Source organism: Typopeltis vanoorti, chromosome 14 (assembly GCF_054136105.1).
Source record: "Typopeltis vanoorti isolate ZY-2024b chromosome 14, IOZ_Tvanoo_1.0, whole genome shotgun sequence".
NCBI classification, from domain to species: Eukaryota; Metazoa; Arthropoda; class Arachnida; order Uropygi; family Thelyphonidae; genus Typopeltis; species Typopeltis vanoorti.
The window spans coordinates 32701717-32727800 of record NC_143562.1 but is presented as its reverse complement, the minus strand read 5'-3'; the positions used below and the strand labels follow the sequence as shown (position 1 = coordinate 32727800).

The following is a 26084-nucleotide window of genomic DNA, read 5'->3' as shown; positions in this document are numbered from 1 at the left end:
TATGCATACATCTTCAATGAATAATGGTTCTTCCCACCAATGACGTCATGGTGAAATTGATCAAGCTTTTTGACAGTAGACTTGTACGAGTGAACTTAAAGCCTCCAGTTCTAAAACTATATATGTTATAACTATAATAATAATTCATGGGTCAAAAGGAACTAAAATATACGTAGGCTGGATAGTGACTTTTGCTCAATACACGGAAAATAGTAGCATTTCTTTAGCAAAAAAAAAAAAAAAAAAGTTTCTAGTTGCAATTTATGCATTTGAAGCATGCCCACGCTTAGTTCCAATATGACCTTTTTCCGATAACCTTTATTCAGTTGTTAAAAGTTTGATTTATTACACTAAAAGAATCGATTACATAAAATTTATTATATTAAAAGAAAACACTCCATTAAGATAAATAAAACTTCATTTAAACTTAGATCAGATCAGATAAAATGCGTTCAGTAAGTTTGAAACCTATCACAGGAAGAAAGGATAAAACTACTAATAAAACTACGAATTTTAAGTAAACATTGCCTTAAAAATAAGATGAAATAAAATAAAAAAAAAGTTGAAATAGGAATTGTTTAATCTTTCTGTTACATAGAAATGTGATTTTATTATTATGAATAGAACCAATATTAATAACAATATAAGTCTTTGACTTGCTTTCCGATGTACGTAACCTAAATGGCATTTCGTAAAGGGTAGGTGTTATTCTTGGATAATATAATACAAATATATTATTCGTGTGTTGCCGTATGTGATAGCTAATGATTGTTCGTCCGGCATGTAACGTTGGAATGAACTAATTCTTGTTATTTTTCTATTATGTCTTTATATCTGTGAGTCCTGGAGGTGTCACGTGATAATAGCAATAATAGTAATAACTTTTCTATTGAATCTCTACTGGACTAGCGGAGTTATTATTATTATTTTTTTTAAAGTTAACTTTCATCAAATCTGAACTCGAACCTAATATCATTGAATTATACTACACTAGATAACACGCTAGTCTAATACTAAAACATAACTTCGTTTTGGTAAAGTGCACATTGTAATATATCGATAACAAACGCGTGTGGGTTTTAAAGATTGATGGTGAAATAACTAGAGCCTATCGATTTCGACAGAGAATGCTAATTATTATCTAATAATAAGGCATTATTACTATTATTATTATCATCATTAGATAATATTAAAACACGAGCAGCTAATTCTAATACACTAGTATCCTGTACATCACAGATTTCAAGCGGAAATGACGTCATGTCCATGACCAGTCCAACGAGAGAGTATTATCTTATTGTCAGTTATGCCATTTTAACCTGGAGATTATGTTTTGTTTTCGTTTCTTACAAGTAACATTCATTTACTGGTTTTTTGTTATTTATAGACTGGATTTTCCCTTCTTTCTCTACTAACAGTTGTTAAAAACACGCAAAAACATTTATAACACAGAAATTATGTACAACTTCATCGGATCACGATATTAATCGACATGTCTTTTAGATTTAAGCACGGCTTTACTGTCAAGCATGATTCATTCAATGAATTTATTCTTAATTGTTCATTAAGAATAAATTGTTATATTGCCAAGTTTCACCAGCTAGATGGCCGTTTTGGATCTATTTATAAATACAAAGAATAAAAATTATTAAAGAAAATCCTTAGCTAATCAGTTAATTCCTTAAGCTGGTGTATTCTAGGCCTACAACCTTTTGTGGGTGGGTGAGGGGGGGGGGGGAATACATAAAAAATTGATCTCCACCTTATGGTTAACTAGGTAGAGACTGTTGGTTAAATAAACATTGCCTCTACCCACTTATTGACGAGGAGTCCCGGTACACCCGAAGCCCAGGTGTCAGATAATTTCTACCGTTAAACATCGTTGGAGAACCGATTATTAATTATCCGCCCTCCAACGTTTGCTTAACAACATTAAATTTAAATCGCTTATCGCCCCTGAAGGGCTGTCACCTATCGTACTAACGGAATACTTCTCAACGATGGGTAATCACCAAAAATAACCTGCAGTGAATTTCTTTTCTTAATATTTATTGTTTCCATGTTTTATTTATGGATTAATTATCCGATATGTGTTGGCTAAACACTTTATTGATTATGCTCCTAAGCGTAATTGCCTACTTCTTCAAGGTCTTCCGATGAAATGCGATAACTTTGAAGCTTCCGTGAAGTACATGCATTTACTGGAACTACTACGCAATGTTTCAAGTGGTGTGAATAAAAGCTCGGTTGTAAACCACCTTAATGGTTTAAGAGGCATAAAGATATCGCTGTTCAGATTACCTGTGCAGATACTTCTTTTAATAATCTGTAAAATCCTGTACATTAACTGTTACCATATGAATGCTTATTATTTTAAAATAAAGATTAACAGTCAAGACTAACAAAGGTGACAACCGTTATTATATAAGAGACTGATGCTTTTTTTTTTTTTTTTAATATTTCTAATTGTGCTTTGCATTGTTGAGCACGTGGTGCGTGTTTATGCATTCTCGTAGATGCGTTTGGCTAACGATGGTTACGATGTATGGCGATAATTAATACTTGGGTTTATATTTTGGTGTTTTGGATCCAATGCCATTTCTAAGGATCCCCAGATTCTTATCCCGGTTATGTCACAGCAACGATATTCAGATTTATCCCATAACACTTGATGTCTCATTACCGAAGCTTCTCAGGGGTCAGCTGATGAGAGTACATGTGATCACAAAGCTGAGGCCTCACTTCTTCGGTGTTCAATATCTCGTTCTTCAATGATGCATTGCTCGATAGATTTTTCTGTCTGTCTGTCCATAATTCTCAACTATTACACCGTTGCTATGACATAATCGAGGGATGGAATATAGGAAAAAAAAAGAATTGTTGTTTGGAAGAAAAATATGGAAATTTTGGAAGTTTGTTTTATCATTGTTTTATCACAATACGTTATATTGTTTATATTACTGAAACTCTAAAAAAATTAAATCTATCTCCCCGTCAGTCTTGATTACAATTATAAAACATCGCAATTTGCTTCTTTTTTTTTTCTTTTTTTTTGTTACTATAACTTTAATAGCAATCTTATGCTCACTGAAATTTATTTCCAGAAAAATTTTTTGCCCTAGTTTTTATTTTAATTCTAGAACAAAAACTTGTATAAAAAGTATATAGTTTAAAATTCGTTATTGTACTTGTTTGATTGTATCGAAATGTTTTATGGTAAGCCGCATTTTTTGTATAACAAAAACAGAATCATGAAATGAACAAGTCCTGCTAGCTGTTTCGAGAGAGAGAGAGAGAGAGAGAGAGAGAGACGAACTATATAAGGACACTACTAATGTCTCCCGGACATTTGTAAAAATTGTCTTTTATAAACAAATAGGAATTTGCTTGGTTTAACCAACACGTATATGAAATACACGCACGTAATGAATAAAATCGATAAAAGTATTAATTATGCAATTAATCCTGGATTTGATTAATTTGAGTCAAAAAATCAATCAAAAAAATTTACTACCAAATCAAACAATAATCAAGATGTGCTTTTTTTTATATGGAACTTTAAGAGTATGATTTTTTTTTAGAATCTTAGAAAATATTTTAAAACAATTAAGTCTGGAATTATGCGTTATAAATAAAATATGTTACATAACTATTTCAAAGAGAAATCATGAAAAAAGTGTATACATGACGTCACTTCCGCCTAAACAATCTATTAAAACAACCTTTTTTTTTTTTTTTTTTTTTTTTTACAGATATATAGAGACGATATCTGTAACGAAAAAAAGTTGACTACTAGGAAGTAGCTGAATATAGGAGAACCTATCCTTAGAAAGGTAAACGTCAACGTACGTTAGTATTCCTAAAATATCTTTCAGCTGTACTATCTTCATGTAATTCATTTGCAACATCAATTAACAGACATATGATGACGGAAAATATTACTGGCAAAACTATCTATAAAGCCATATAATGATTTATTTTGAAATCATAACACGTATTTACTACCTGCTGTTTCGAAGGATAATTACTCAGAATTAGTAAAACCGCAAATTTTATTCACTTAGTTTTATAAACTTTTTGATGACTACAAAGCAGTCTTTAAGGAAGTCATTAAAATCGACGTAGGTCAAATGTGAAGAATGAAATCCAGAACCAATTAAACACATAAAAATTAAAAAAAAAAAAAATTGCTTCATCACAAATTGATTCCCCGATTGAGTTTTATCCTCAATAAAAAAATAATAATAATAATAAATTGTAGTTTGTTAAAAACGTTATAGAAATTGGCCACAACAATTTTAATATCATTTTATCGTTTGGCAGCTCTAAAATCGTCTGTTTAAGTTATACAAGGGAATGATTTCAGCATTCCTTTTCCTGTAGGCACGTTTCATAACTTATTAGGCATTGAGAAACGGCAGTAAATGAGGCTTGACACACATTCGGGCGACAAAAGCAGGGTATTTGTGGAACGAATGACGTCATTACATATGGTAGCTCTGAAGGATTTGGACATTTCGCCGCCTATCTAAACAAGGGGAGAGGGGTAGTAAACAACCAGTTCGAGAAATAAATAGGGTGAGCACGTTAATGTGAACATCATTCCTTCTCCGTATGAATGCAAAAAAAAAAAAATTTTTTTTTTTTGCATTCACAATAGATCGTAATTGTCTTCGGGAAATGGGTTTGACCAAGATGCTTTGGCTACTATGAAAGTCAGTTTCTAGAGTTTTTATTATCTTATTTACTTCAGTGGTATCAATAATAATGAGCCTTTATGTACATTAACTTGTTTTCTTTCGTTTCTTCAAATGTAATATTCATAACGGATCTTAAATGCTCTTATAGTTTAAGGAGAGCAGTTAAGAAAAATATGACACTCTCTTTTAGTTAGCGTTCTGGTGTGTGTGTGTGTGTGTGTGTGTGTGTGTGTGTGTTGGAGGGGATTGATTTAAAACGATAGAAGAAAATCTTAGAAAAATTTTATAGATTACAAACACACTTTAAACGCCGTATTAAAATTTAGAAAAAAAATATTGAAGCTAATCAGATTACTGGTTTATTTCACGATTTCTAACAATAATAATGTTCTTAATAATAATTATTATTATTCTTAGAAAAAAAATTTTTTTAAGTTTATTTTTTAAAAAATGGAAACTACTTTATCTGAACAATATTGTGACAAAACTGCCTATATTTATATAAACTTTTCTTTTTTCCCATTTGTCTAAGCTAAAACAAACAGTTATGATTAAAATAATATACGTGTAATTTCAATTCAAATATTTCAATCTGTGGTAAATGCATTTATAGCAACTGGGAGACTAGTCTTCTATCAGGGCATTTTTTATGTATCTTCCATGCACAAAAAAGCGTGTCAATTTATAGTACATTACCGTCGACGGACTAAAGATTCTTTCATTTATTTATTTTATTTTATTTTTATTTTTTTATTTATTTTTATTTATTTTTGTATTTTTTTTACCTAACCCGGAAGCCGTCTTCCTAAGACCAAACATGGAATTTTTTTTCAAGTTTTTTTTTATATTTTTTTTATAAGCTCAGTGTGGATCTCATGCAGGACGATGGAATTCATCACCTACTTACAGCCAATCACAGGTGTCCACTGCAAGATCGAACCTGCAAACTGTTAGTCGGAGAGGGGGAGGGGTGTAAACTAACCATTAGGTCAGCCAAGTCGGCGAACATGTCATCCCAAATGTATCATAACTTTATTTAGTAGCAAAGAAAAAAATGAACTCAAAATTATTGACTTTGCTACTGCTCATTGGTTTATTAAGTCTGTTTTCTACTTTGGTTTATTAAGTCTGTCATTTCGCGCTGTAAAATAAAAACCATAAAATTATCTGTAGTTTTTTTATTTATTTTTTTCTCCAAATTATATGACATACTTTAAATATGAATGTGAAGCTTTGATTTGATACTTTCACAGGTGTATAAAGGTAGAAGGCCGTTGGCTTTTACTGTTAGTTTACTATAATTTTCTACGGACAAAAGAAATACAGAGAGAGAGAGAGAGAGAGAGAGAGAGAGAGAGAGAGAGAGAGAGAGAGAGAGAGAGATTTAAACTTTCTGTTTCAATATACGACTAGGAAATCCTGCTTTAAACTCTTCATTGGAGAAAAATCCAAAGACATATGTATTTATAGCTTTGGAGTGTATTTATAATAATCCTTTTCATGCAGGCGCAAGCAAAATCTAGGCTATATTACTCCTTTTCTACACACACGAGAAGCAGAAAGAGATTCTGTATTAAATATTCATCTGACGGAAGGGTACTTGATGCTAGTGGACATTACAAGTGCAATAACAGCGAACAGTTTCTTTCAGATGGAAAGCTATTACGAAAATATCATCCACGACCTATATTGCCAATCAGCTATAAGTTTTGCTTTTGGGTGCATCTGAGTTGAAAAGTCAATACCTTAAGGATGTATAATAATCATATCCCTATCTCTCTCTTTTATAGCTCTTTGGCGACCCCCCCTTTACCAATAATCAATGCGCATACTCCGTTATATCATTGAAACAAGATGGGGAAAATGACGTGCTATATGTAATCTACTGGAGAATCACAATGCTTATCTGCAATGCATATTAATTTTTTTAAACTTTACTTTTGCATACTAAAGCCACTTCAGACTCATTTGATGAAACGTACATATATTTTTTCTTATTTTCCCCCTTTTTGATAGGAGTACATTAAAGACAGCAACAAAAACACAAAGATGTCATAAAATCAATCAAAACGTAAAAGATCCTACAAACATTTCGCTCCATCCCACCTAAATTGCAGTTTGTGGAAGCCATTGCTAGACAGTCACAAAAATACGCTTACATGTAACATGTTTTTTAAGCTAACATGATTGTTTCACCCATTCAGAGAAAATATTATCATTCCATTAGTATGAGTGTGATTTATTTAAAATATTAAAATTATTTAATATTTTAAATACTTTTTTTTTTTAAATCTATGAAGTTTATCTCCATAGAAGAATTAGGGAATCACAAACTTCATCAAAACTATTTAAAATAATGTAAATCAAATTTTTTTTAAAAAAAAATATTAAAAAAAGCTCGGTGCATAGTGCACTCTACTAGATGTATTTCTGAAAGGTCTTTGTCATAAGATAAATCTAAGTTATTTTTGAGAACTGTTTTCATAATATGATATACTTATAATATAAGTCATGTCATTTTTATTTAAATTTATTTTAGTTAAATTTGTTTTAAGAAAGTTTACTCAAAATTCATAGGTTTACTATTTCTAAACTTAACTTACTCTATCTTAATATCACTGCCAAAAAAAAAAAAAGCTCACAGAAACATAATAGATATGGTAAATATCTTTTAATGTGTGTGTGTGTGTGTGTGTGTGTGTGTTCTTCCGGCTGTTAGGAAATTGCTGCCGCATCCATATGAGACGCTAACTCATCTCACTTGAAAAACCCTTACAATGATTCTTCGCGTTTTAGACTTGATTCGAACCTAGGTCTTTCTAGCTAAAGAATATCGTGGTTACCGATTTAGGTATGGAAGCATATTGTAGTGATAGTTTTACATAAGTAATGTCTTGTCTTTTAAAAGCATAATTTTATGTTTGAAAACATATAATATATAATTACTCAAAAGGAATTTAGCAGGTTCATAGTCGTTCTGACATTTGAGAATGAATGAAACAACACCTGGCAATTCGGTTTCAGTTTCGGTTCAACTGATCAAATTATTTTTGCATTTGGAAAAACAGCATTTTTATTACTTTTTTTTTTAAATCGTGATTTTAATGTAATTGCAGAGACTAAATGATTATCTGTGTTTTACGACTGGTTCAAATAATAAATCATTAGTCTTAAATGTCTGAAACATTTCTTAGAAGTCAAGCATAAAAAAAAATAAAGAAGGAAAGAAACTGTTATTACAACTGATATTTTGATGTCTAAATAAATGAAATTTGGGCAATAATTGGCAGGTACATCGTTTTTCTTATAACGTAAGGTACTTGTAAATTATACAATAGTTGAATTAATTTTAATAGATGTTCGTTATCTGATTTATTAAAGAAATATATTTAGTAAAGAAACTTAACTCTAAAACAAAAGTGTACGCACATGCTTTGCATTCTTCTCTATCTGAGTCCTGGCATGCTTAGGACTGTAAGAGGAACGACGTTTATCTGAAGATTGTTTTGTAATACTGGCATTTTGCGTCTTTCATTTTATATCGTGAAAAAGATAATTATATAATATCAGTTTAAAGAATTTAAAGATGGAGTACTGTAGCACCCTAAACACCACCCCTGAATACACACGTGGCTGTGATAGTTATCCATTGCTGAAGTAAAAATATCTAGTGCTAAAAATATTTCTCTGTAGTAGCTTGCTCATCGCTATAACGCTTTAGGCGTTAGCCATGAAATAACAACAATATAAATATGACAGTCACACCAATAGGAAGCCTCGAGATTGCTAGCTAAAGAAATGCTATAATCAGTTTTTGTTTAAGAACATTTAAAAAATTGAACCTGGATTTCTGGAATTTGAGAGAACTAATACAGGAGTAAATTAGTTTCTCTTTTCTCTATCTTCTTTTCCTCAGATTAAAAAAAAAAAATGTAAAAAAAAAAAGTATTTTTGAGCAGAATTGAAGCGAAACTTTAATACTTGTGAATGGAACGAGTTTAAAGCGCAGAATACATATTATTGAGTGACTTAAAGGTTATTTTCGAATCTTTTAAGTAATCCTCAGCGAACAACAAATAAAATATTAACTTTAGAGTTGCCATTAAAATCATTGGATGATTACAAATAAAAAATAAGAGACTCCATTAATATTGCATTTCCAGTTATACAAAAAATGCATAATGAGTATTTCAATGTTACGTTTGAATTTTGCAGATATTTTTAAAATCTTAAAAATTGAATATTATCTGATTTCAAAAGCTTCTTAAAGGTAATAGTATCTAATCATTAAAGTTGTATAAAATATAAAACCTTTTGAAAGATTTAAAAACAAAAATAAATAAATAAATAAAAACTAGATGTATCCACATAAACTTCTTTTTTAAAAAAATTATCGCTGCTGACAATATGATAGCATTGTTGGCTGAGTTGTAGTCTTCCCCATCCCCACTCTCCCAAAGGACTTCAGGTGCGAATGCCATTATGGTATGGGTGTTTATGAATGCCTTTAGATGTAGTCTGTAGATGACTTTCATTCTTTGACGAGATCACAACAGAGGATTGAAGTGGCTTGAAAAACTTTCTAAATAACTTAGTCTTATGCGCGCGCGCATGTGTGTTATAATAGTTTTGTTTATTTCATAATTTCCAGGATGCAATGTCATGTTCCTGCTTGTGTCTCTTAGGTGGTATTGTGTCGACTTACGTCATCGAAACAAACAAACAAAACAATTTTTCCTAGGCATATTCTGAGGATTTTTACGAACGAAATGGATAATGTTTTCGCGCATTAGGTCATTTGTGTTTTTACTCATTACATTTATTTATTTATTTATTTTATTTTATGAAACCTTTTGAAATCTTCAAGAAATTAAAATGAAAATGTCTTCGTATGATTATGTGAAAGCCGCGTTGATGCCATGTTGGAAGAAGAAATTTTCAAATATTTCCAAACTAGAATAAGGAAAAGAAGAGCTGTGATAATAGCATAAATATATTAAAAATTTGTTAAAAGTAGGGTGACCATTATTTATTCATGTCAATTGAATTTTTTTCAATTGCTACATATCTTTTTAAATATGAAATTTCGTAAAATAACTTTTCTGACAACAGCGCTCTTTCTTCAAAATATTTTCTTAAAAAATTAAGGTCCCCTGTAGATTTTTCCAGCCAACCGAACTTGTTAATGTTACCCATTTGAAGTGCTTTCTCTATAGCTCGAAACATAACATGCAGTTAGTATACATATTATATATTCCATTTTATGAACAATTCATAAGTTCACGAATTGTTCAACAAACCATGCCTCTTATACAGGATATTTCATGAGGAATAGTAAATATTTTGGTAGGTGGTAGTATCGATTATTCTGAATAATAATAAAAAAAAAAAAAGCTCATATGAACATGTGTGTCCAATTGTCAATAGGATGCGGAGATAATACTTGACTGGATCTGTTGTCTTACCAAATCGTCTTACGAGGCCCATTTTTTCTACAATTTCTGCAAAACGAACTTCCACTACTATTGGAGGATGTTCCCTTGGCTACAAGGATTGGTATGTTCTTTCAGCACGACGGAGTTCCTGCACATTACAGCCATCAGGTGACACAATATCTAGATCGAACTTTCCCTGAACGATGGATCGGCAGCGATAGTACCAAGGTCTTTTAGACTTCACTCCCTTAGAATTTGGTCTGTGGGGATGGACGAAAAGAAGGTAAATACAAGAGACGAATTATCGGTCACATTGTGGATAATGCTACCCTCATAAAAGAACGTCAAGACGACCTCAAAAGAACACCACGTGCTGTTAACACAAGAGTTGCAAAGTGCATTGAGGTTAGCGGTGGAATTTTCGAACATTTATTATGAACTAATTACAGTAGTTGTCAATTATTTGTGTTTTGTATCATTCAAACAATCAATAAATGCAAACAATAAGTCATTTATTGGACTCATACTAGTCCGATAAAACTTCTCATAATAGTCTTTTACGTGCCACTTTCAAACAGCTGTATCTCCGCATCCATTGGACACATGTTTACATGAACTTTTTTACTCAGAATAATCGATACTACCACCAGGGGAGGCTCGTGCATAGGCACTGCGGAACTGCAGCACCCCCAATTTTTCTCGATATATAAATGTATTTATTAATTTATTTATATTTGCTTGTAATATTTAATTTTATCATCAACAATCCTATACAATTCTCTTATTTTGTATAAAAAATAATAAAAATCCATTTTGTAGCACTTAGGAGGGCGAAGGACGCTAGCAGCACTGTGTTTACCACAGTGTCATATTGCTAGTATTGCTACACGCGCAAGTATATGCATATCATAGTGAGATACGGGCTATTAGCGTAATACGGCACTGTCCGTCGCGCAGTTCCACTGTTGTTTATATGCAGTTTGCACCAGTAGTAGAGTGCTCGTAGTGCTTATAGTTTTTATTTTAGAACATTATTGGGGTTGTGATAATGGATTTTATTTTTAAGTAATTTTGAATTATACTAAAGTGTATAGTTTTATCGATAATAAACAATATTTTGTTCATGAAACAAAACAAGAAGAATATATTTTATTTTTAAGTAATTTTTTTGAATTATACCAAACTGTATAATTTTATTGATAATAAACAATATTTTTTCATGTTTAATTTTTTTACCATAATTTTGATATTTTATCCAAACACGTATACACTGTACTTACAGTATGCATGTATATTTCGAAAGTTGCAGCATCCCCACGATTTCAAGCCACGAGCCGTCACTGACTACCACCTACCAAAATATTGACTATTCCTCCAGAAACACCTTGTATTGTTTAACAGTTTTTATTTAGTGAAGAATTTAAGGTTGATGAAAAATTCTTACTTTATATTTAAAGATTGAATCGTTGTTTGGTTGATTAACTGTTCCATAAACAATGCGAATTAAAAAAAAAACGCATAACTAACATTGTTAATACTATTCGCGTTTCGAAATAATATTGCCGCCAGTAGGTGATGATGACTTAATCCAAAGGGCGAATTGTATTTGTATATAAAAAACTCAGTAATCACGAACATTGCTTTCGGCACATGTCTGCTAACTGACAAGAGTACGAAGTACGAATAGCGTTGCAATTTTTGCGCGAGATTAAAAAAAAAAAAAAAAAGTAATAATAACTAGTATCTTAAAAACAGAGCTATTTTCAAAATCCGGGCATTTTCCTGGGCATATAATGAAATCGCAATAATTTAAGTATGTTGTCGGGAAGAGGGAAATAACGAGTAAGATCGGAAAGCCTGACAACCGTATTTAATTTCTAAGTGAAAAATTCAAGTTCTAATCAGTAAGTCTTAAAAAGATTATCATTCGCTATCAGTGCCTTAACTAAAATTTGGATGTGTAGCAGGGGTTAAAGGAAAAGGAATAGACTCTTTTTTGTCTCGCAAAAATAACACGGCTTGAAATATTTGTCCGATTAAGAGGCGAACGTGTCGTTCATTACTTGGCCGTGCTTGCTATTCGAATTGCAGAGCAAAGGTAGAATTACACGAATCATATATTTTGGCGGATCTGTCTTTTCCCCTCCCAAATAACACACACTTGCATTGTGCTCATTTCCTTGTTCAACTACGTGTTACTGAGTGGAAGCGACAAGATTGATTATCCTTTGTCAGTTGGAAACAATTTACATTTGGTGTAAGAGCAGGTTTCTGCGGATTAAGTGACGTTTCATTTTATCACCGAAAGTGATTTTTTTTTTTTTTCAGTGTAAAATTTATATTTACGCATTGTTTAACAAAGTCATGGTTTTCAGTTTTTAGGTTGTATGTTGAAGCCTTTATTTGTTAATATTTGGTGTGGGGGGGGGGTTCTAAAACGCACAGTGAAATCCAATAATTGAACTTGCCTGCTTGGTTGGCTGAGTGGATAGCGTTCTCAACTCTCTAACCAACGGGCCATGAGTCGAATCTCACCTTGGGTAAGGATCTTTTTGAATGTCTGTAGGTAAAGTGGTTCAAGACCAACACCCTTCTCATTGGAGGCCTGAAGTAGCTTGAAAAAGTTCAATGTTTGATCTCTAGAACAGGATTTCTTGATGATCTAACCCTTAGTCCACCTAATACTAATGTACTACAGACCTCTCGTGAATGGTATTCACATTAAAACCAAACCAAAACATACATTTGGAAAGCGAAAAATCGTATTCTTAATTTTGCCGGTCAGATTTGGTAACTTCTACGGTATTCCGATTTTTGTTATTAATATAATTTGCTTCAATTTACAATCTGTGGACGATTTTTACAATTGCCTCCCCCCAACCGCTGCAGTGTACGAAACAGTTGTAAAATGCAGCCGGTCGCATTGTATATCTCGTGATGCAAATATTGAAACGTAAAACAAAACACTAGAAACTTAACAGTTTTAGAAGTCACAATTTGTCCATTATTACGCATGCGCACTAGCATGCAACATTGTATCGGCATACATATAATTCTTTCATTTATTTGTGGTTATTGCAACTAGTATTTTGTTTCCATTGTTTTTAAATTTGTTTAACTAATTAAGAAATATTCTGAATTGCATTCTATGCGGGTTTTTTTTATCGTTTATGAAATCTGTTTTTTTTTTTTGTTTGTTTGTTTGTTGGTATTCGCCTGATTAAAAAAAAGTTTTGATTTACAAAACTGTTTTACATATTTGTCCCATTCCGACTAATGAAAATTAGAGGCTTGCCACCCTTATATACACACATGATGTAATTAGTAGCAAGTCAAATTACTCAAATTTAGAACATCAGTGCAAAACAAGGGTTTGGTTTGCTATTTATCACATCAAAATATATTTAAAATTTTTAAAGTATGAATTTCTATTCTTTGAAGCTCATGCTTCATGGGGTAATACAAAAATTAGTTTTTCTATGAAATTCCACACTATTTTCGATCATTGTTTAAGTAATATAAATTGCAATATCATTCGATATTTTTAAAGAAATTTCGACTACTCACCCGAACTCAGCGTGATATTCTTCTTTTTATGTGTAATAACGTGTATAGTTCTCTAAGTTGCAATTCTGTAAAACTTAAAACACTGTGACCAACTGGTGGAAAGCACTCAAATCTCCTTTTTGTTGTTGTTGTTGTTTTTCATCAAATATTTGTATTTGAAAATTATTTCAAAATTAATTTCCAAAGTATTATTTTGGATTCGAATTAGGCTAAACAACTGAACCGTTTGAGTCTGTGGGCAGGGCCGTACTTACACTTTTCCCGAGGTGGGCGGTGCCCTAGGCGCTAGGGTGCCCCAGCTAGAGTCTTGCACCTGTGCATAAGTACAACCCTGTCTGTTGAATATCTGTTAAATACATATGCTCTCTTGACCGGTTTGTCTGTTTTGTCAAATGAATGAACCTGCCACTCTCCTATACGAGACAGCTAACTCACCTTCAGCTGAAAAGTTTTGATAAAAGTTCTTTGTAGTAGTTTCCAAAAAAAATAACGATATAAATTGCAACATAGGATAGTTTCCGCGGAAGGTGGAAATTAATCAACCGTTCAAGCCAGAGGTTGACAGATGAAATATTACATGACAAGATTTTTTTTTTTTTCTGTCATAAGCATCCATGTGAAATTGCAAGTCATTCTATCAATTCTATATAAGTCATTCTATATAAGTGTTGTCTGTATCTCTTGAAATGGATAAAATTGAGTATCGTGCGGTTATAAAATTCTTTGTAAAAGAAATTCATTCGAAGTTCATAAAAGTTTATGGGCACTCTTCTCCTTCGTTTTCGTGGGCTGCCTAGTTTAAACGTGGACGTACCAGCTTTGAAGATGATCTCCCATCTGAAGGACGTCCAAAAAGTGTAACAACACCAGAAATCATCGATCCAGTACACGATATGGTATTGGATGGCCGGCAAGTCAAAGTGCGTGAAATGGCTGAGACCATAGGCATTTCAAAAGAACGTGTAGGATATATTTTGCATGAAGAATTGCATATGGAAAAGTTTTGCGCAAGGTGGGTGCCTCGCTTGCTCACAGCAGATCAAAAACGCACTCGCATGAAAATCTCCGAACAGTGCTTGGAGCGTTTTAGCAAGAATGAAACTGATTTTGTGCGTCAATTTATTACTATGGATGAGATTTGGATTCATCATTACACAGCAGATCAAAAACGCACTCGCATGAAAATCTCCGAACAGTGCTTGGAGCGTTTTAGCAAGAATGAAACTGATTTTGTGCGTCAATTTATTACTATGGATGAGATTTGGATTCATCATTACACACCAGAATCCAAACAGCAGTCAAAACAGTGGACAGAAGCCAGTTGATCAGCGCCAAAGAAGACAAAGTCGGTTCCATCAGCAGGAAAGGTCATGGCATCTGTGTTTTGGGATGCTAAAGGCTTTTTGTTTATTAATCATCTTGAAAAAGGTAAAACAATATCCTGGGAATATTATTCAGATCTTTTAACCAGACTAGACGAAAAAATTCGTGAGAAAAGACCCGCTTTGCAGAAGAAAAAAAATCATCTTTCGTCAGGAAAATGCATCTGCCCACAATGGAACGTTTTGACAATGGAAAAATAAAGGGATCTCCACTATGAATTGTTGGAACATTCACCCTATTCCCCAGATTTGGCTCCCTCTGACTTCTATCTCTTCCCAAAACTAAAACTCTTCCTCGTTGGTCAGCGTTTTTTTCGAAACAAGAGGTGATTGCAGTTGTAGAGGGATATTTTGCAGATCTTACTGAGAACCACTAAAGGGTCGTGATAATGGCGCTGGAATAAATGTATTAGTCTTAATGGAGATTATGTTGAAAAACAGAAATAATTTTGAAATTATAAATTCGTTTTTTCATTGTTATTTCATTGGCCGAGAACCTTTCAGACCACCCTCGTAGTTTAAGTTAATAAATATGATTTGCATAATAAATTAATATTTTCCCATTGATAGCCGCCCGAAAAGTAGAAAAAAGTAAAACTACGCGATCTGCATATATATATATATATAACTTCCCGAAACGAAATTCATGAATGAAGCGTACAGTATACACTAGCCTGTAATACGTACTCGGTAGCAAACTTCAAGTGTTGCCTCGATGGCCGGTTTACTGATGATATAACGATGCTAATACAATATGCGATATTCTACAAAATCTTGTAGAATATCGCACTAAGAAATATTGCTAATCTGGGAAGCGGAAGTTCAGATTCCGTATTTCGTCACAGCCTGAACATTACTTTCCAAGTAATAAGTTTTTAATTCTTTGTTTTAGGACAGAAGATTCAAAGAAAGGTTATTCCCGGTTAGCAATAAATGTTACTGTTGAGCTACCGATTATGAAAGGGAAAGAAAAAAAAAATCCGTTGCAGTATACAATTACATTTAAGGGATCGTCAAGCGGAATAGTCGAGACTTTTTTTTGTGTGTGTGAACTCTATTGAAAGTGTTATGATTAAATCATAAAGTTTTCATTCTTCTGGTAAGTAGATCTTGGTGAATCACAGTGGCGGCTTCTGTCATAGTGTCTCACGTATCGTTTTTCATCTTATACTCATGTTTTAAATTACTATGTTTTATGAGTTCTTTATCACTGAATAGGAAGACAACATATAGTCTAGACCATCGGTTCTCAAACTGTGGTACATGTACCACTAATGGTACATCACGTTATTTTTGATGGTACAATTTTTACACAAAATATTTAAATAAATGTTCAGAAAAATGTATTTTAATATTGTAACGAGTAGACTGTTCTAAGAATTTAGCTTGGCGAATCGAATAAAACGAACAAATAAATTTTATTGCAGTTTTATGTGAATTTTCGGATACGAAGTCTCATTAGCGTGTCATAAGGGTTTTCATATTTAATATTTATTTTGAAACAGTATTTTATGGTGGTACATATATATTTTTGATTCTTATTTAAGTGATACAAAATTTAAAAAGTTTGAGAACCTCTGGTCTAGGCAACATATACGCAGAAGTGTTGCGCATTTTCTGTTTTCAACACCTGTTCGATGTATTTTACTCATTTTAGTATAAAAGATTCGATTTTAATTAAAATCTAAAATCTTAACTAAAATCGAATATAAAGTGCAATCTAGGTTGTTATTTAACATAGTGCACTTTATATGAAGTATTTTATTTGAGAGTGGAAATAAAAAGCTGCATTTGATTGTTTATTTGTAATGGAAATGACGTTATTATGCATACTACGTTTGAAATAAATTACCAGTGTAACTGATTTTATTTTACTCACAAATAATAATGTAACTTTTTTATTTATAATATATAATTTAACACTTCAAATATAATTTAAAATATTTTGTAAAATTCTAACAATATAGCATATATATTTCAAATGTTCCATATCGTATTACAATTATATTATGACAAAAAACTATTAAAAAATGTTTGACGAATTTGTATTTAAATAATAATAAGGCTTAAAGAAGAAGAAGAAGGAGAAATTATGCTGATCAACAAATAGAGCGTGATTCTGTTACGTCCACAATAGATCATTTTTACTATTGATCTGATAGTCATGTAAAAGCAGTTTAACCTCATAAATTTAGTAGTAATGAATATTCAGAACTCTCTCTGAGCACCACAGGATAAATATCCTCACCTAAAACCAGTTTGATTGAGAACAAGGAAAGTGTAAAAAAAATTTTTTTTTTCCAGTTGCAACATAAAACTGTTCTGTCAATTTTTCTTAAATGAAATAACAGCAAAGTAGCATTCACTTTAACTCAGTATTTGTTCCATCGTAAGATTTTTCGGTCTCATTTAGTTAAAAATCAGGTTTTTAGCATCTGAAATATTTTTGTTTTGCACCCCAGTTTCAAGAAAATGTAGTTACGCAAATATTGCTTACGCAACCGTAAGCAATATTTGTTTTCTCTAAACTTATCTTACTTAATATATTTCCTTAATATGCTTAAATATAAAGAGCCAATAGGCTTCATTTCGGCGATATAAACATTATTAAATTTAAATAATGTTTATATCGCCTAAATGAAGCCCATTGGCTCTTTATATTTAAGTAACTTAATAGTTGCACCTTTTTGACAACTCGTATAGCAGAGTATATAAGTTCTTTTCGTTATACCCTTTGGTATTTATTTGGTATAACTACTCACTGATGAAGCCTCAATAAAGGCTGAAACCGGTCTGGGTAGTGACCTCCCGCCATAATGTAATAACAGCATACATTTCCTAGGAAATGTGTTTTTACATTATGGAAAATACCAAGAATAGCGACCAGAACTTTATCACCTTTGCTGCGAATTACCCGAGATTGTACTACGTACTAGGACTACTTGCATTAGTTCACGCTAGTAATCGCCGATACTTTTATAGTTTACTATATTCGGCATGAAACTCTCTGATTCCAATCTTTGAGTTTCTTATTCGGTTTTAAAACAATGTGGGATTTAATATCCCCTTAATATGTTTTTATGATAATAATGAATTACTGTAACTATATATAACTGCTACAATAAACGAGTGTATTAAAACTGTAAACAGTAAAAGGGGTTGAAAAATGAAAGAACGGCATAACGATTTTAATATTTAAGTCAGTCTATAAATAATTACTATGAATTTAAAGAGACCTTAAATAATACTTGGTAACCTCTGTCTGACCTCTCTGTCTCTCTCTCTTTCTTTCTCTGTTGATACTTAGTATTGCTATCATTTTAACAATTCGATGCTTGTCACTTCTTAGCGAAACTGCTTTTTCAACGTTTTCTTCTCAGTGCGATGTTTTCTTCCAAATAGCTTGTCATTATTAATATCTTCTCTGCTTTGAAAGAAAGAAAGAAAAATGCTTTACCCGTTCAAAGACACGAGGTCTAGACACCGTGTCATTTCTATAAACACAATGTATAAAATTAATGTTATCCGTTTCTTAATAAAATCAGTCTCGTTACTTTGTTTGTAGATTTTATGACTGTCTCTATTCGATTTGTTCTGAATGGCATATACAAATCGAGTGGTTTGAATAACAGATGTTGTCTTTACTTAATATTTCAAATTGTAGCGCATAAATCATTATCTTGGGCATTGCCATTATTGAATAAAACAGCGTCTATACTATAGTATCTCTTTTGTTTTTTAATCTTTACATATATTTCATTTTTGAACTGCCATCCCCATTTGGAGGTATACTGAGAAAAACAGGTATAAAGGGAAAGACAGCCTACATGAAAATCCAGTTATATTCACTTAGCTGATTGAATAAATCAATCAGCTAAGTGAATATAACTGGAATCTTCATGCAGACATAAAATACCGAAGAAATGCCAGGAACAATTTTCAATTTCTCTGAAATTCAACTACAGGTGACTTTATTTATTTATTTTCATTTACACTATTCCTCCTATCATTATTTTAAGACCGGTTATATGCTAGTTTGTTTATTGACTGATTGGTGAGCGAGCTTGAAGTAGGAGTAAAAAAACAATGATAAGACAGTGAAATTGCTAAGTAGACATTGACTGCCCTATCTACTTTGCATTTTCTCATTATACCCTTCGATTTCCTTCACGTTACGCGGAGAATATCACTACCAGAGTCCAAAAGTGTTGAATTATGAAATGTCAGGTGTATCCAAAGATCAAATCGAACTTTGGGTGCACCAGCAGAGAAATAAGGAAATTTTGTGCATATACACTGAGAAATACGAGAATTGGTATTTAGTTCAAAATTAAGTGGATATTGAATACCACATTTGGAATTTTGGTGATTTTGAATATGTTACTTCGCCGAAGTGAAGCCTGTTGGCTCTTATTTCAGTAATTGGTATTTAGTATTTATAAAATTATTATCAGAAATATTTATAGAGTACACATTTTTAAAAACTTATTTTAATATGCATCATACCCATGAAGGGTTGTAAGCATCTCACCTTAGTATTGTGAACAGGGTAAGGAACTATGTATAATGAGAATTTTGTTTGTTCGCATTGTGGATATGACGTAGTACTTCCGTGAAATCCACAAATGAATGAACTATAAAGAACTAAGACTGGCGTGACGTCATTCTTTCATGTTTCCGTAGAAACATTAAAACATTAAAGCATGACGAGGTAAAGTATTTATAAAATTATTATCAGAAATATTTATAGAGTACACATTTTTAAAAATTTATTTTAATATGCATCATACCCATGAAGGGTTGTAAGCATCTCACCTTAGTATTGTGAACAGGGTAAGAAACTATGTATAATGAGAATTTTGTTTGTTCGCATTGATGGATGTGACGTAGTACTTCCGTGAAATCCACAAATGAATGAACTATAAAGAACTAAGACTGGCGTGACATAATTCTTTAATGTTTCCGTAGAAATATTAAAACATTAAAGCATGACGAGGTGAAGTAGGCAATGTATTTCATCATCAACAAACACTGTGTCGTAAGAGAATGATAAGTTGTATACCATTACTATCAAACTTTATATGTTCGAGTCCAACACACGTCAAAAATATTCTTTTGGACAGTTTTGGATATATTTGAAATGGCTTATTTATATAGTTCTCTTTTGTTTTTTAGTCTACTTTATTACATATCTTATAACTGCTTTGAAATATGTGTGCGAAGAGTAAGGGGAAAGTAATTGGTAGTCCTATTGTAAATGCTGAATAACTTCTGATTGAGATTTTGACACAAGGGCGACTTTATTGCTTCAAGTAGATCATGCAAGTTTTATCGCTACCAACATTCAGAAATACTGAAACGTACTTTATAGTTCTTGTAACGACAAAGTTGATTTCTCTACTGTATGGTCACTGAATAAGAATCTTTTATTGATCTATACTGGCATCTGAACCTGATATTTATCACGGAGTTCAGAAGAACGTGCTAAGAACAATCCTGGACCAGGTACTAGGTGAATATCCACATTCTTTGCAGTCTAGGTAGCTAAAAGCATGTGTAACCTTACCACTTGCAAGAAATAGAGCATCTGGAAGCCACCAGTTAATTTTATCTTAGGTGATCGCAAATTCTGATATGTGGATGAATGGATGAGTGTGATTTATCATCGCTTCACCGATGAAGCGATGCTTAATCCAGATGGCATGCATAATATTCGCGATAAGCATTTATGGGCTGGTAAAAAATTTCAACTGTCGACTTGAAATTTATTTCAACTCGACAGTTGAAATAAATTTCCAATGCCGGTTTTCGGTTACAAGGTGTGGACTTGGGAAGCAAATAATCAGACCATACCTGCTATTGATACTCTAAAAGTCCCAGAGGCTCAAGTTTTCAAAAATAAACTTCTGGACTTTTTGAAGGCTGTTATTTTATTGGTGCGCGAGGTGCGTATTGTCTTTCCATTATGAGGGAGCTTCAACGCTTTTTTTTCCTTGTCAAAATCCATCGCTATTCTCCTACCGGACTGATGAAGGAAGTCTTTCTTTTTTCCTTGGTCAAGTGAACCTAATAAAATCATAATCCGGAGTTTCACTTGTTCATCCGTTTTGTCCACTGCTTCTGGAGGTCACATAAAAATGATAGCGTATACGTTTTAAAAGATTCACGATACGGATGCACTTCATCGGAAAATTTTGCCGCGTTCCGAATTGATTAGAAATCGGACTCATGTTGATATAAACTTTTTTTCTTAAAGTCACGCAAGGCATTAACTCCTGAATTTTAGCCGATTCTCTATAGCTCAGTCCGTTATGACAATGCCCTTGTTTCAAGATACCTGAGATTGAACCCCGTCTAGGATGCGAAGAAACTTCATATGGACTTTTCAATTGAAGATGAGTTAGCTGGTCTCAGAGCGGTGTCGTTTGGGTCGTAATTCAAAACATCCAACCCTGCACGCACGCACGCACGCACGCACGCGCGCACACACACACACACACACACCACACACACACACACACACACACACACACACACACACACACACACACACACAATACTAACTGACCTCTCGTGTTGTTTGTACATATTCTTTCTTTTTCTCTCTCTCTCTTTCTTAGACCATCCATTGCAAAGAACGGCGGAAGTAATCTTGGCACATTCACATCGGTTATTGATTATTTTCAGTTCATCTAGTGTTCGAAGGTAATTTTGGTACACGATTGATCTGATCATGTACCAAAAAAAGAATCAGAAGCTTAACGGAAATAAATGGAGAATTGCCATTCCACGGGTACGCATCTGCTTATCCATTAGATGGACAGTGCTACATCTAACACCAATCGCTAATGGGATGGTTGTGGATCTTCATCTGGAAGATAATTCTTCGATAGTGTGGCAGGGATATGGTCTACAAGTATCTACGTACAACATCGCCAAATAAGTACCGCTGGTAACAGCTTTCAAAATGAAAAAAAAAAAAAGTTAGGCTCTATGATCGTGTCGCCACGAATTATGCATAACACTATTGTTGTGTCCCAATTTATGATTTTTATTCCAATTAGAGAAATTCTGCTTAGCTATGTTCAACTATTATCTACGCACGAGATATCACCAAAATTTTTACTAATACTTAAGTTATTTCTCCCCTTAGTACCCCTAATATTTGTATTTCTACTGCGCCTTTTGGGATATTTAGTTTGAGATATTATACACAAAAACAAGGAGAAAGAACTAAAATATGTCTGAAAGTGAAACAATGTTGCAGTCGTGACACTTTATCTCGTTTTTTAACACATTAATTTCCCGCGTGATTAGGTCCGTATTTTTCAAGTGGTGCATTGGACAGCAATTTCAGGTCGTAATTCAAAACTTTTCTTATCAAAGGTTTATTAAAAACTTTAACATGGTACAATTCAATTTTTGTTATTACTCAATTCAATGCTAAACTAAATACTTACAAACTAACATTAACTTATTACAAGTAATTAGGCTATGATCCTATAATGGGTATTACGATCATGCCGCCATAACAATTCAACACATAACTTCATGTGACATGGACATATAAGATTAATTCACACTATTTAACTATTCAAACTTAAGTAGATTAACTAAACCTTTTACTGCACTAACACACAACTATGACATCTTAACTTTCCCATACATTACAATAGACATGCAAAATTCTCAGGACACTTAATTATTCATATAACATTAACACTAGCCAGCTTACTTTTAATATGTTCTGTCAGATACTAAAGTCCTAGTATAAATTTTCCTTGGTCACTTCAACAGTTCCGTATTAGAATAATGATACTTATTGCAGACAAATTTTAGTTAACATTAGATATATTTTACAGTACTTTTCTTTCTTGAGTTTTTCATATGGGCCTTTACCTTTTTCTGATTGAACTAGCTTGGTATAACCACTCCGATAATCTGCTACTCCTATGTTCCCTTTGGAGTTGAACTATGCTTACACGCTCTTAAACTTCCGTAATTCAGGACACACTTTGAATCATCTATATGACGGCTGTGCGACTCGCGACGTGGATATCGATATCTTTATAGCTTTCCCTTTCTCGTGGTTGTCACTGAAGTTGAAACACAAAGAATATGTTTCCTTTTCTTTGACTCTATGGCATTCTTCGCTTCTTACATAGGAAATCCGGAATCGAAATCCGGCTCACTTTTGTTTCCATGTTGTGACAACGGAGATATAACCCCAATCTCCACTCAGAAAAACCGCGTGAAACCTATGCCACGGAGCTCGTAGAGAACTCCTCGGGAACAGAACCAAAACAAAAACCAAAAATTCCCTCTGAGGGGGGGGGGGGGGGTTCCAACCCTTTTATACTTGCTCTCCTAACGGCACCCTCTTTAACTTCTTTTCTCCGCCCCCTACTTGTTTTTACTTCACCGACCAATTAGGGTGGCGTTTTTTTTGCCAACCGTCATTTGATCGGCGAGCCCGTAACGAAGTCTCAATCCGGGAATTGACCCTAAGCGATTGTCTTTTGTTTTTCTTCCGCTAGCCTCTAACTTAATCCCCTTTCCAAACTTTTTCTATGAATTCACTTAATATTTTAATCTCTAGCCTCTCACATACCATCTCTTATGACTAATCCTTTTCTGTCTTATTTAGTTAAAATTTCTCTTTTAAATCATATCACAATATTAATATATTCTTTCTTTTGTTAGTTAGTTTAACAAACACCTTTATTTTTTTATATATTTTATTGGATGCAAGAATCTTTCTTTTTCTTTTAATTAATTCAACTATTATCTTTTATGCAGGGTTTTTTATTTATTTTATTTATTCTTCATGTTACACCATGATAGCTAAGAATTCTATATTCTTAAGATATCAGGGTGTAACACTATGACCCCGCTATCGTTCTGTACACAGTTTCATCCAGGCTCAATATCGGCAGTTATGACTGTTGACCGTTTCGTTCAAATAGCTAGCTAGTTTGTAATAATTACAGCAAGACAACTAAACCACAAGGACAATATAGCATGCCTATTAAATGGGCGTGCGTTTTCAAGCCGGAACCCGAATGTCCGAGTAAAAAAATTGCCATCCTTGAATGAAGCTGGATAATTCTGATTCAACTAATAAATAAATCGTTATAGAAGTTCCTCATCCAATATTGACAATAGAGTGTTTACAGACGAATGACAAATATCGTGCCATCTACAAGACTGCATTCAGATAGAAAAGTACTTCATCACTGAAGGTGTCGCTGAAGAGGCTGATGGAAGTGCTGATAGAACTTCTCCCATTCTATTATGGCTTAAATATTCTGTATCAGTTGAGTTTTATAAGAATGGAACTTATTTCTAATGAGGATTCTGACCACTCTTCCAATTGGAATCTGCTGTGAAATTCCTTCTCTCTATCTTTATCAAAAAAATAAAGAAATGAAATAATAAATGATATAATAATAAAATAATATACATCTTTTATTTATTTTATGTTTTCTTAATTTTTCTGTGCTCTTAAATAAGCCGTATTTCCATTTTTGAAGGAAGTAAAAAAAAGAAAAAGAAAGAAAAAAAATGAGGGGAAAGAAGGAAAATAAAAACATTTATGTGATTTTATTGAAGTATGGATAGAAACGATTATTTTTTTTATCTTTTTTTCCCCCCTCCTTCGGTCTTGTATACGGCCTTTCGGTAACATTGTACTTCCACCGGCTGCGTGATTTCTAATCGCTTCTTTAATTACCTTCATTTTTTTCAGTAACGGAGAAAGGATCATAATCGTATCGCCTTAGATGAGTAGATCATGTACGCAAAACCTCCCAGACTAACGTCCGCCCACTCGTTGCGACAGTGCGTAGGTACACGGAAGGAAGTGTGACGACAGCACACGAGCACGCAAAAAAGTGAGTCACCAATACGATGCACACCCTGAGTTTTGTTAGATTTTTTTTTTAGAAAAAAAAAATGCGTGAAATAGTTCAAATGTTTTAGTTTTTAATTAATTATTTTATTCGTTTACTTTTAATATACATAGACCGACGAAACTCGTGTTCTTTGAAATGTTCTTGTTTTACCAAAAACAGAGGGATTGTATACATTCTAAATAAGCAATAAATAACATATTTGAAACCTTGTTATTTAACAACATCTGGTTCCAATGTTAACAGGATCGATATTTAAAAAAAAAAAAAAAAAAAAATCTGTATTTTTATTTATTTTTTACATGGCAATGCATATGGTGAAAATACCACGTAATTTTTCACTGCATATTTTGATGATTATTAATAATAATATACTTAATTCTATAGATTTAAACATATTTTAAACGTGTCTGGACTTCTTCAGACATTTCCGATTTGACATTCATTGTTCAGAGCCCTGTATATCTAACATAATATTCAGCACCAAATATAAAAGCTGAACAGTGCTAGAAACCTAACAGCATTAAATTCATCTGTCAAAATTGTAGCATTGATAGTGGTGAGGTTCCATGCTATGATTTTACTCTTTCACTCAAGCGTCTCGTTTGTCCATTGTCCCGTATGCGCACTGACTAACTTATTTCTTTATTATTTTTTTTTTTTATTAGAAAGCATGTCCGATGACTTTGTACTACAAAGAATTAGTAACAAGAGAATATATATATTCAAACAGCACAGCTCTCTCTCTGTCCACGTGTTAGTAAAAAAATCCCATTCATATCCCATCCCTCTCATAATAGTTTGAGAAACATTATATAATAAAGGATTCAGATATCAGAGTCAATATCCGGCGAATTCGTTCTCTCATTTATGATAATCCTATCGGAGCAAGAGAAAGTAAATCCCAAGATTGTTTTTGATGTTAAACTGTGGTGTGGTTATTTTGACTATACATTTACTAGTACAAGAAGTGGGTGGCTCGACTGGCTTACGCAAAATGAATTAATGGGCCACTTAGGGATTGTTCTTTCGCGAACACATAAAAATGTTCTGCTTGCATGAAACTCAGTTACATTTCAATAGGAATAT

General features: G+C 32.9%; 1 long non-coding RNA gene across 3 annotated transcripts in view; it reads left to right on the top strand.

Annotated features, from left to right (window-relative positions):
- The window catches only part of LOC150099349 (uncharacterized), a 163269-nt gene that overhangs the window by 8592 nt on the left and 128593 nt on the right, over nucleotides 1-26084 (top strand). For all 3 annotated transcript variants that reach the window (XR_016549393.1, XR_016549392.1, XR_016549394.1), the window contains exon 2: nucleotides 3753-3833. This is a non-coding gene — a long non-coding RNA (uncharacterized LOC150099349). The remainder of the gene's footprint in view (nucleotides 1-3752; nucleotides 3834-26084) is intronic.